Genomic DNA, 13,210 nt, shown 5'->3' on the forward strand with positions numbered 1-13,210 from the left:
TGCACTGCCTTGATGTTCTGAGAATTAACATCATCATGACCTCCTTCATGTTTGTTATCATATGGAACTGACATCAGAACTCTACACTGCCCTCTGGTGGTCGTGTTGGATAACAACCATGCTCATGAGTGGAATTATGAGGGCACTGATGTTTGGAAGATATATACCTGTTTACGTGCATAAATTAAATAAAATTAAATGAAAAATACTTTATTAGTCCCCAAAAGGACATTCAGTATTTTAGCAGATAAGTAACTAGAGGAGATCTTGTTTTGGAGGCCGCTGGCTGCTGGCAGTTGGCAGGAATGATCGTCTGCATCTTTCAGTCTTACAGCGGACCTGAAAAAGCCTCTCACTAAAGGCGGCAGAAATGAGCCTCAAGTCATCTGAACACATCAGTGTCCGCTCTGCAGCCAGGATGGAGGTTTGAGTTCAGAGTGCCTGTGCATAAATAATAGCCAGATAAATTCGTCTTCATCTCTTCATATTTTCCCTCCTGGCCGTGTGAAAGGGTGTATAGGTGTGTTGTAAACAAACATGCTATGAAAGCTCTTTCTGAAATTTAAATGTTATTAAGCAGCTCAAAGTCCCGAAACAGAAGATGACTAATCCAAACTGAAGGATCTTTTACCATCCAGCTGGACAGACAGAAAATGTGGCACAACTTAAAGAGGTTTAAAGAAGCTGGAGTCGCTTAAGCTTGGTGTTTTGTGGAGCATTTCTCCTCTGTCTTGTTTTTTTTTAACCAAATGTTCAACAGCAACATTTACATCCCTGTTTTCTGTTGACTAAAGCTCTAAAAACACATGCAGATGTAACATCTAGCGGGTTTTCTCTTGTGTAATTCTGAGGATGTAAAAGGAAACTTATCAGTCTTATCTGTCGCTCGGGGTAACCTGAAGAAAGGATTTATGGGTAATAAGAGGGAAGGTGACGGAGCGTTCACATGCATGCTTAGCCTGTGCATTCAGGGGGTTCAACACCTGGTCGGTGCTCTTCATGATCACAATGAGCGCATACAGACTCTCTCCTTAAATTATCATGTCTTCAGCCATGTCCCTCACTGATCCTACCTCCACATTAAGTCATTAAGTTCCCAACCTCTCCCTTCCAAGTTATTAATAGACATAATTTGGACTTAATTATGGGTTTGTAAGTCAGCAGTAATGATAGGAGGCGCTGAGATTCCTTTTGAAGTGAGATCTCAATCTTCTGGAAGATGGATAAGCAGCAGTGGAGCAGATCAGCCTGATCTCCTCATGTCAACAGTCTCAGGGGTCTTTGCAAAGACATGATAGTTTCAGTTGGGCAGATTATAGATAGCAGGAAGTCTGGTTTGGCCTGATGTCAGAAGATAAATTAGTGCATAGCTTCTTTCTTCCGTGGCTGTCCTTCCAGTGCCAAGAGCGGGCTTTCCAGGTATGTCCAGGGTCTTGAGGGGTCAACGCTTGAGAAATGTGAAGCCTCAGGTATGTGTGGTTGAAGTATGAACATTATCTGTGATGGATCATTTAAATGCTGGAGTTTCTGCATGTTTCAGAAACAGGATCTCCCTGCATGTGAGATCCTCTCACAGTCCCGGTGAGTTGGCTCTGCAAGGCACCGCTTCATCACTAAGCTCCCGTTTTTACTTTATGAATCTGAGGTGGTTGATTTGGAACAATGCTCCCTTTATGTGCATCATCCATCAGCCCCCCCGCCCGCCTCTTCTTCCTCTTGCTAGTTCTTGTTTCCTAACAGTCAGACAGTTCCAGGTCAGTCTGTCAGGTGAGCCTTACCTGCAGGTGAACTCTGCACCACCTTGAGATTACATGTAGATCAGTTCTGTCAGGTTACATCTTTTCTCCTTTTGTTAAGCATCCCATGTTAAACATTTCTTTAAACAATCTCATCTGGGTGTCAGAGCTCCAACAACATTGTTGTCAAGGTGTTTATGCCCAAATTCAGCCTTGGTCCTTCATTTCAGCCATTGAGAACAGGCTGTTTCTGAACCTTTAAAGAGCAGGTTGCAGGTTAGAACCCACTTAAATCAATATGTAGAAAAATGTAGGAACCCATGTTGACTAAAAACATATTAATAAATACAATATTTGGGACTTTGCAGCTGTTTCTGTTTGAATTTTCCTTCTGCATCTAAAACTGCAAAACAGAAAATGTTGAAGAAAATGGGAGACGGTGTTGTGTAGAAAAAAGCACCCCTGCTGTGAAATGATACCACTGGCAAGAAGCGCAGTAGCAGAATCTCGCCTGTAGATGGCGTGTGTTTCTTTTTTTTTTAAGGGTAATAATAAAAACACACCAGATCCCAGTCTGGTTTAAGGAGGCGGAACCGGATCCCAGTCTGGTTTCAGGAGGCGGAACCGGATCCCAGTCTGGTTTCAGGAGGCGGAACCGGATCCCAGTCTGGTTTCAGGAGGCGGAACCGGATCCCAGTCTGGTTTCAGGAGGCGGAACCAAATCCCAGTCTGGTTTCAAAAACCAGACCTCCTCTCTACCTTCTAATAATCTTTCCTTCTTGATGAATCTTCTAGTCAGGTCTGGCTTGGTGATCCAGATCCATCCATGTAGTCCTGCTGCTACTGGCCAAGGTTGCTGGGAGATGTCCCATGATGCACGTGGAGACGTCCCATGATGCATTGGGAGACGTCCCATGATGCACTGGGCTCCTCTCTGCTCTCTTTACTCCCCATGTAAAAACATCTGATGTTGTCGTTCATTTGTTCCTGTCCTCTCCAGCCCAACTGGTCCAGGAAGATGACCATTCATTCGGGTCAGGGTGGAGGTCTTCTTCTTCTGGTGGAGGTTCTTCTCCACTGTCTCCTGGCACTACTGCAGAAGATTAAAAGAAAAAGAAGACCTGATCCAATCCTGTTGTTTCCTCAGCAATGGTTGTTATGAACAGATTATAAATCTGACTAACATGTATTTAATGGGATTATAATCAGACTAGGATGAATTGGATTTAATGGACCTTGTCTTTGTCTTGAGGTGACTTTGTTCTAATTTGTCACCATAACGCTGAAGGAAATCAAACTGAAAATCAAACTTGTTTCAGCTGCGTGTAGATTCCCAGTTGTGTTTTCTGTCCTGCCTGACAAATCATGGATATTAGGTCAATTGTACAACAGTAAAACTGCTCGAGGAATTTATGTGATTTTATATGCCTGATCATCCAGATGGATGATTGCATATTGCGCAGATTTGGAAGTAGACTTTAGTTCACGTCCAGATTTTGTGGTTGGCAGCCTGTGTGTTCAGAAACACAGCTAAGGGAATGAAAGCAGCATGAAAACGACAGGATCACACCACCTTCCTCCAACAGACTGATGGATGGAAAGCTCTCACGTAAAATGTACAGTTTACAGAAAGGTCTGCACATGCCTGAAGATCGCTCTCCGGGATAATCTGAATCTGAGGGTCGCACACATTTGCAAAGTGAACTCTGGAGCTGCTTCGTTACGAGTTGAGGAGGAGTTCTCTGCAGACCACTCACAGCTTGGCAGTCGAGCCAAAAGCCATAAAATCAAGCTCTTTCTGCTTTTTTATTGGAGTAAAGATTTAGCAAGTGTCTGTTTTATCACCGGTGAAGCATCCAGACTCATCTACAAAACCAAAAGGAATTCCATGCAGCGTTCACTGCCAAACTTATTGATTAGGTTTGCAAACATAAAGTTACATCTTCACCTGTTTCACACGCATACTCATTAGGATGATGGTCACTCGGTAGTTGCATAAAATTGTCTGACTTTAAAAGGTCTTACAGCGGAAAAATGTCCCCTGATGACATCATAAGTATGTCATTGGTGCTTATCTGCCTCCAGGATTGACTGCAAGTACTGATGGAAAGATTTTAACAGGAGAAATGGGAGTTTGTAGATCATAACAAGCTTTGATGTGAATCTTTGGTCTGAGCAGCTTAATTAGTCAACTTCCTGATATCTTCAGAAACAGTTTTCCAGGATTCTTGAAGGACTTCCCAGAAATAGTTCTCCAGGATTCTTGAGAAACATTCCAAAATTCTTCTTGGGATGTTTTGCCTTTTCTTCCACTTCTTGTCAAGATGATCCCACTCCATCGAGCCTGTTGAGGTCCAGGTTCTGGAGAGAAGTATCAGCTGAATGCCCAGATGCATCTCTGAGGTCCCATTTCAGGACCTTAGAGATGCATCTGGTTTTCTTTGGGTTTTAATCCTGATTCTTCTTGGTCCTCCACATGTCAAGTTGAGCTTGCTAACAGGGAATCACCTTGACCCTGCTAAAATCCGGTTTTCTATCTGTTTGATCTTTGCTACTTTTCACAAGTGACACTAAAGAAATGGGAACAAGCGTGGTGTCTTTGTGACAAAGAGCCAAAAGATCCAGTTTTAACCAGTTCTTTGTTTTGAAGCTTTAAAAATACGCAAATTGGCTGGAAAACAAATAAGCGTAAGAGAAGCCAACATCCAAGAAAACCTGCAAGACCTTTAAAATGTAAATGGAGGTGAAATTAGTGGCAAAAAACACTAAAAGCCAAACAGAAACTTCACACACTTGCAGTTGGATCCAACAGCCTTGGCAGTGCTTCACATAGATCCATTGTTCCACAGAACTGTATGCTGCGCTGGTTTCACTTGCTCAGAACTGGCTGAGACACTGCAGCATAGAATTACAGCTGTGACAGAGATATACAGTCCTACCACACACAATGACTGCACTCTTTATGGTTTCTGAGACAAGGTGGCATGAAGAGGACAGATAAGTGAACACCGTCAGGCTCGCCAGGCTGGTTTTTTATGGAAAAACGGCTCTTCGAGGCAATGTTTCTCAACGTTACAACAACAGCAGTTCAGCTGAGCTTCAATGTTAACAGTAACCTTTGATTTAGATGTCTAGCTGAGAGATGTAGTCCCTCCAGTGGGTTCTGGATCTTCCCCAGGCTCTTTTTTATGGTAGGACGTGCCCAGAACAGCTCTGCAGGGAGATGTCCAGGAGGCATCCTGACCAGATGTCAGATCCACCTCATCAGGCTCCTCTGGACATGGAGTAGCAGCCGTTCTACTCTGATCTCCTCCTGGATGAGGGAGCTTCTATCTCTAACGGAGAGTCTGGGCAGCCTGAGGATCAGGATCTGGTTCTTTGGGTCTCTACAGCTGGTGATCATAGCTGAGGGCAGGAAATTAGATGGATGGTAAAACCAGATCTTCTCCTTTCAGCCCAGTTCCTTTTTCATCAGGACAGACCAAAAGTAGACATCACTGCAGAAACTGCATCGATTTTCCTGTACATCTCACACTCCATCCTTCCCTCTTTCCTGAACAAGATTCCAAGATACTTGAACTCCTCCGTTTGGGGCAGGTCCTCTTTCCAGACCTGGAGAGGACACTCCACCCATTCCCAGGTTAGGACCATGGTTTCTGATTTGGAGGTTCCGATTCTCATCCCAACTGCTTCACGTGTGAATCTCTCCAGTGAGAGCTGGAGATCATGACTTATGAAGCCAACAGAACCACAATATCTGCAAAAATCAGAGACCAGATCATGAAAGCACCAAACCAGACCCCCTCAACATCTCAGCTGATCCTGGAAATTCTGTCCACATAAGTTGTAAACAGAACTGGTGACAAAGAGCAGCCTTGGCGGAGTCCAACCCTCACTGGACCAAACTCTGACACCAGGCCTGCAGGGACCGGACAGCTCTAACAAGGGGGTCCAGTACTCAATACTACCAGAGTAGCCCCCACAGGAGTCGCTGGGGGACACAGTCGAACGCCTTCTCCAAGTTCACAAAACACACGAAGACTGGTTGGTCCGCTCATCCTTGGTCCGAGGTTCGACGACACAATGGATCCAGTTTTTTCAATAAAAAGTTTTTCATATTACCCTATGACATTTGTGTGTCTTTGACATCTGCATGGTATTTTCCCATGTTTCAAAAGCAATGTGAGTTTTTCTCACATCGTGGATTTGGACTGGGAAAAGCAGTCAGTGATGTTATGTGACAGGTGTGGAGAGAAAGCAGCTTCAGCTTTGCAGGCTTCCACCACAGACAATTAAACACATGTCTGCTTGGAGTTGAGCACACAAGCAGGTTTTACTAGCGAGGACAGGACTGCGCTGGAATTCCTGAGCAGTAAAAACACTCCATATATCCGACCAGGACTCCCACACACAGGCAGCCCAGTGTAAAGTGGTCATGCATCCCGACGGATCTGTCACCAGATGCTTAGAGTGTCCCACGGTCGCTGACGGCCCTGGTCCCAGCTCTTTGTCTGCCTGACTGCTGCACAACAGAGAAGATTCACATTCCCCACATCCAAAGGCAGCACTCTGCACCACGCTGTGGGAGAATACTTCATGTCTCCTCAATTTGTCATCCCATGAAAGGATGTTCATTAGCTGTGGATGGGAGCAGCTTCCAGCCTGAAAAGCAGGAGGAGAGCGTTTGGCCTTTGTGGTGTGGTCGACTGCTGGGTCAGGCTACATTTAGCCTCCAGCGTCTGTCGCTGGGAGCGGGTGAGGAGTAAATCACTAGCAGCACAGGCTGAGACCTGGTGAAAATTTCCACATTGAGGAGGGAAAACAAATACTCCAAATAAACTCAGTACTCCAGAATCTGTTCCATTTAATGCACGCCCCAACTCTTTAAGTGTGGTCAGTACGTAGCTTTTGGTAATTTATTGGCCCAAAGCCATTTGCAGAAGTCAACACACTGGGGAGTAAGTAACATTCCTGAAGTGATGTTACTGAAAAGTGGAGTAAGATATGCATATGCAGCAGCTTAATAACCCAACATACAGGACTTACCACTGGAGGTCTGGATTTCACTTCCAATGTACTCCGAGGTACTACAGAGGCCTGACCTGCTCAGGACTCTACAGAGTCGATGGAGAACTTTCTAATCAAGTCCTCCTTCTGCTGCAGGTGGGATAGTGGGCAGGTATGTGACTATGGAACCTTCTAGGGACCACAACACTGTAAGTGAGATGGAGATCATCCAATGATCCTGGTAAAGTTCCTGAAGACCAGATGGATGGGGTGTCCAGTCCATATTCTGCACAGATGTTCCTGTACACTATACGACTACTTGGTTATGGCGTTCCATGTATTCTTTGCTGGCCAGTATCTTGCACCCTGCTGTGAGGTGCTGGGTTGTTTCAGGGCTTTCTTTATACAGTCTGCACCTGGAGTCCTGTCTGGTCTGGTAGATGTGAGACACGATGGCTCTGGTATTCAAGGCTTGCTCTTGTGCTGCCATGATTAGTACCTCTGTGCTGTCCCTCAGTCTTGTTTGTATTGGCCACTTTGGCTATCTGTCAGTGGTCTATCCTATGCAGAGGCTTTTCCTCCCATGATGGTGCCTACATTTTGTTCTCCAGGTCTCTGAGATATTCACTAACTGCTTCCTCCTTCAACCCTCTTCCTGATTTAAAGCTGAAGCTTGAAAGTTTCATCTTGGATTATGGCCCTGATGCCCACCAGTCCTTGGCCTCCCTCTTTGTTCTTAGCGTCGCTGGACACTGGACTTGGGGTGGAACCCTCCATGCTTCCTTTGCTCTGGGCTCGGGGAACGGCAGCGCTCTCTAGTTTGGCTGCCTGGGCTGTGTGTTTGGTGGGCCTGCTGGACCCTGGCGGCCTTGGGTTCTTCCCCGACGCTTCAGGCTGTGGTCGCGCTCCCCTTGCTAGTACTCACTTGATCCTTGATGGCATGACAGCTTCCGTGTTTTAACATCTGTGGTCTGAACATCCTCTTTAGGCCAGCTTATTATCCCAGCAGGGTACCTGATCACTGGCAGAGCGTAGCTGTTTCAGGTCCAAGTCCATTTGCTTGGAAAGTCTGCTTCATTTGGGGAAATGTGAATGCGCCAAATGAATTATGATTTGGATCAAAGAAGCAGACTCTGCCATGAAACACAGGTCTTGGTCCGTTTCAAGCGGACCAAATACAGGAAATGGACTACAAAACAAAGTCACTTCCTGCATTTGGCACAGCACTGCATTGTGGGTAAATAGGTACATAGCGATGGCGTTAGGGTCCTCTGTCTTGTTTGGTGCTCATACTGCGTCCATTGTTGCAGTGTATTTCTGCAGTATACTTGCATAAGACACAATAAAAACCCAAAACAGCCATAGTTTGTCTCTATGTTTAACTCGCAGGTGGAGGAAACAGTTTTCTTCTTCATACGGGTCTTGTCCTCACTTCTTCTAGATACTAGTGCAGCACCATCTCTGGTAAGAATAGGGATATATTGTTGTAAAGGTTTGGCGCATTTGACCAAATTGCAGCGTGGATTCGATCTGGTCCGCATGGATTCACACCATACATTTGAGCTGAAGTCCCAATCGGACCAAGCCTAGCGGACTACCCTGATGGGAATGCAGCCTTAATGACCTGGTCTTTGTCCTTGCCATTGAGCAGCGTGCTGAGGACTTACCTTACTCATTGCAGGTATAATACGTACGTTTGACACATTCACATTATCACAGTATGACTGAGTTCATGTGGATTCTGCATTTTGGAATTTCATTGTTTTGGACTTGGAAAAAGTGGATTTGTGTGTTCCAGTGATCGACTTTTTGGATTATCTAAACTGTGGCTCCGGTGAATGTTTTTGCTTCTCCACACCTCTGCAGTAAGGTAATGATGGAGTGTACTAGAGAGAACAGGGATTTGTGGTTCATAGTGTCTTTTTTCTGTGATGGAAACACTGGTGGACTCTTTATTGTAAACAGATTTAATGTACATCTCCACTTTAGTTTATTTTACTATCCCACATATAACTACTTTTATCCTCTTTAAATTCAGCGGTTTTTAATCAAATTTGACTTATTTTACTGCAATTCCCTCTGAACCAGTTATACTAAAAGACACACTACAGAACTTTTGCCATTTTCCCGTCACGCCACTTCGATGGCTAATTCAGCATCCATCTTGTATCCTAGCTGACTGTTAGCTCTCTCCAGCCAGCAGAAGACAATCTTACCATATTTTACCGTGAAGTGAAACGTCACATCAGCTTCACATTCACATGGTAGGATCAGAATCTGCAGGAAACATCATGAAAACATGGATCTATTCTTCTTCTTGTCCCACTTGGGCCCCTTAGTACCTACCAGCACAGCCTGCCTGAGTATTGCTGCTGACCATGTCCATCCCTTTCTGAGCACAGTGTAGCATCTTCTGATGGAAACTTCCAGCAGGATGATGCACCATGTCACAAAGCTCACATCATCTCCACCATGATGTTGCATCCTGGTTGTAAAAGTTGGATCACGTGGTTTTTTTAACCTCGGGATGCTGCTGAGTATAGAAATACACAGGATAGATGTCACTGTGTCCATAACGCAGCGTTTTATGGTGAGAAAGTTACTTAATGTGTCTTTAAAATCAAAGTGAACATACTCCTGCAGCTTCTGCCTGGAGTTTATGACCTGAGACATGACAAATCCCTCAGAAATGTTTGTTATGAGATCAACAATGCATCCTGGTCTTGAGTAACGCCGCTCGCCATCGCCATGCGTGAACGCACATGGGGAGAAGCCCCACAGAGATGATTCACAGGTGGAGTCTGTCTGAGGCCTGTCTCAGCATCAGGTAAAATAAATCACCTTGAAATTGAGCTCATCTCTCACAGCCCAACAAGTATCTTTGATTGAGGCCAAAGGTAAGGCGGCTTTCTGGCAGCCGGGATGCCACACAGAGCGGCAGCGCTGGCGTCCGTCATCGCAGCCATTATCCCTGCTTGTAACCAGACCCGCCATCGGCAGGTGATGAAAGTTCAGGTTAAAGAGGTCCAGCTCAGGAAAACTTTCTGCTTTTGCTTTGCTAAATCCTCAAATTAATTTGCTTTGATAGGACAGAAATACTTGTGTCTGTTACACAAGCGCGTGACTCACCGTGCTTTTTATAAAGAAGACATTTACAAGTAAGCACAAGTTATTTTGCAGCTGCTTGGATGCCTTCTTACATTCCTGGCATCACATCTAAGAGTTTTAACAAAAGGCATCAGCACCCGGATCGCTGCCAAACCTGTTCAATCATCTGAAATATTCAGTTTCTTCATCTCTGGTAATGTTTCCATAAAATGCATTTTTATATCTGACCTTTCCTTCCGCTGTTCAGTCAGTGGATGCAGAGATTTTCTCTTCCAGCGTGGTGAAACACGACGTTTCACCGCGACGTTTCACCGCGACGTTTCACCGCGACGTTTCACCGCGACGTTTCACCGCGACATTTCACACCGCGACGTTTCACCGTGACATTTCACACCGTGACGTTTCACCGCAACGTTTCACCGCGACATTTCGCACCGCGACGTTTCACCGTGACATTTCACACCGCAACGTTTCACCGTGACGTTTCACCATGACGTTTCACACCGTGACGTTTCACCGCAACGTTTCACCGCGACATTTCGCACCGCGACGTTTCACCGTGACATTTCACACCGCAACGTTTCACCGTGACGTTTCACCATGACGTTTCACCATGACGTTTCAACGCGACGTTTCAACGCGACGTTTCACCGTGACATTTCACACCGCGACGTTTCACACCGTGACGTTTCACACCGTGACCTTTCACCGCGACGTTTCACACCGCGACGGTTCACACCGCGACGTTTCACACCGCGACGTTTCACCGCGACGTTTCACCGCGACATTTCACACCACGTTTCACCGTGACATTTCACACCGTGACATTTCACACCGTGACATTTCACACCGTGACGTTTCACCGCGACGTTTCACCGCGACGTTTCACCGTGACGTTTCACCGCGACGTTTCACACCGCGACGTTTCACCGCGACGTTTCACACCGCGACGTTTCACCGCGACGTTTCACACCGCGACATTTCACACCGCGACGTTTCACCACGACGTTTCACACCGCGACGTTTCACCGCGACGTTTCACACCACGACGTTTCACCGCGACGTTTCACACCGCGACGTTTCACTGCGATGTTTCACTGCGACGCTTCACACCGCGACGTTTCACCGCGACGTTTCACACCGTGACGTTTCACACCGTGACGTTTCACACCGGGACGTTTCACCGCGACTTTTCATTTCACTACGACGTTTCAACGCGACGTTTCACACCGCGACGTTTCACACCGCGACATTTCACACCGCGACATTTCACTGCGATGTTTCACTGCGACGCTTCACACCGCGACGTTTCACCGCGACGTTTCACACCGTGACGTTTCACACCGTGACGTTTCACACCGGGACGTTTCACACCGCGACATTTCACACCGCGACGTTTCACTGCGATGTTTCACTGCGACGCTTCACACCGCGACGTTTCACCGCGACGTTTCACACCGTGACGTTTCACACCGTGACGTTTCACACCGTGACGTTTCACACCGGGATGTTTCACCGCGACTTTTCATTTCACTACGACGTTTCACCGCGACATTTCACACCGCGACATTTCACACCGCGACGTTTCACCGCGACGTTTCACACCGCGACGTTTCACACCGCGACGTTTCACCGCGACGTTTCACACCACGACGTTTCACCGCGACGTTTCACACCGCGACGTTTCACACCGCGACGTTTCACTGCGACGTTTCACCGCGACGTTTCACACCGCGACGTTTCACACCGCGACGTTTCACCGCGACGTTTCACACCGCGACGTTTCACCGCGACGTTTCACACCACGACGTTTCACCGCGACGTTTCACACCGCGACGTTTCACACCGCGACGTTTCACACCGCGACGTTTCACTGCGACGCTTCACACCGCGACGTTTCACCGCGACGTTTCACACCGCGACGTTTCACACCGCGACGTTTCACCGCGACGTTTCACACCGTGACGTTTCACACCGTGACGTTTCACACCGGGACGTTTCACCGCGACTTTTCATTTCACTACGACGTTTCACCACGACATTTCAAGATGTCAGTGCACATAGATGAAGATTATTGTCAGTGGAAAAGGATAAATTAGACTGTTTGAACTTGAGACGTTTCTTCTGATGATGAGCGATGAACGCGGCAGGAAGCTGGTGTAGATGTCCCTGAATGGAGCAGGAATTCAGAGTGGACATGGGATGAACCGATGTCTCTGAACGCAGCAGGAAGTTATTTATTTTTTGTATTCTTTGTATTCTGGTTTAAACTTTTGTAATCAATTTACTTATCAACCAAATAAGAAAAAGTATTTTAATAATCCAACTATTTCTAAGATCCCAAATTAATATAAAAATATGATTTCATTCATTCAATTGTGATTTAAATTAATTTGATGTCAATAGAAGTGAAGAGCATTATTGCAAACCATCACATTTATTTATTTATATTTATTCTCCTTCATTAAACACAAGATTATTATTAATAACTTAGTTTCTGTCTACTAATTTAAAGCTGAAATATCTAACAGTTTATACAAACATTTTCCAGTTTTATATAAAATCAGAAGCTGGATTTCTGATGGTGTTTATGACTCTTGTTTATTGTAGCAGAGCAGACCTGACGAGATGACCTGATTTAATGGTTTCTGTTTGATTCCCTGTTAAAGTTTTAGTCGCACTAACGCAGGAGAGGCTACCTACAAAAATGTTCCTCATAACAGCACCAGTCTTTACCGATAAGCTCAGAGCCAAGATAAATAAGAACACGCACGCTCCTCTGCCAGCCTCAGCTTTACACTGTAAATACTGCAGGAAGGTTCAAGCTAGGTGGTCAACATGTCCTCCCCTGAGTCCACCATACCCAGACCAGGTCCTCAGCTGTGAGCTCATCGCAGACTGGGGGGGGGGGGGGGGGGATCCTGGACGTAGCACTTTCCAGAAATCTGATTCAGGGATCTGTTGAAACAGCTCAGATAAAAAGTCCAGATCTGACCGCCGGAGCTGTGTTTGTTTGGAGAACTTAACAGGACGAATGAAGGTTTAGCAGTGTGATGGACTGGTGACTTGTCCAGGGTGTAGCCCTGCCTTTCACCAAATGATTGCTGGGATAGACTCCAGCTTTATCAGACAAAGCAGGTCAGACAGTGAATGAATGGCAGAAATGAAGTTTTAAGCTTGTAGGAATTCCAATTAAAGGTCCGGTGTGCAGGATTAATGCCATCTAGTGGTAAAAACTGGTATAGCAGTGTTGTGAATCTTCTGTGGCCATTAGAGACCAAACTTCTTCCTGACATGAAGATGAATAAATGTTTGAGTGGACCCAGTGGTGTCAGGTGCATGACTGCACAACATGCAAC

This window comes from Telmatherina bonti (assembly GCF_933228915.1).
Source record: "Telmatherina bonti genome assembly, chromosome: 6".
NCBI lineage: Eukaryota > Metazoa > Chordata > Actinopteri > Atheriniformes > Telmatherinidae > Telmatherina > Telmatherina bonti.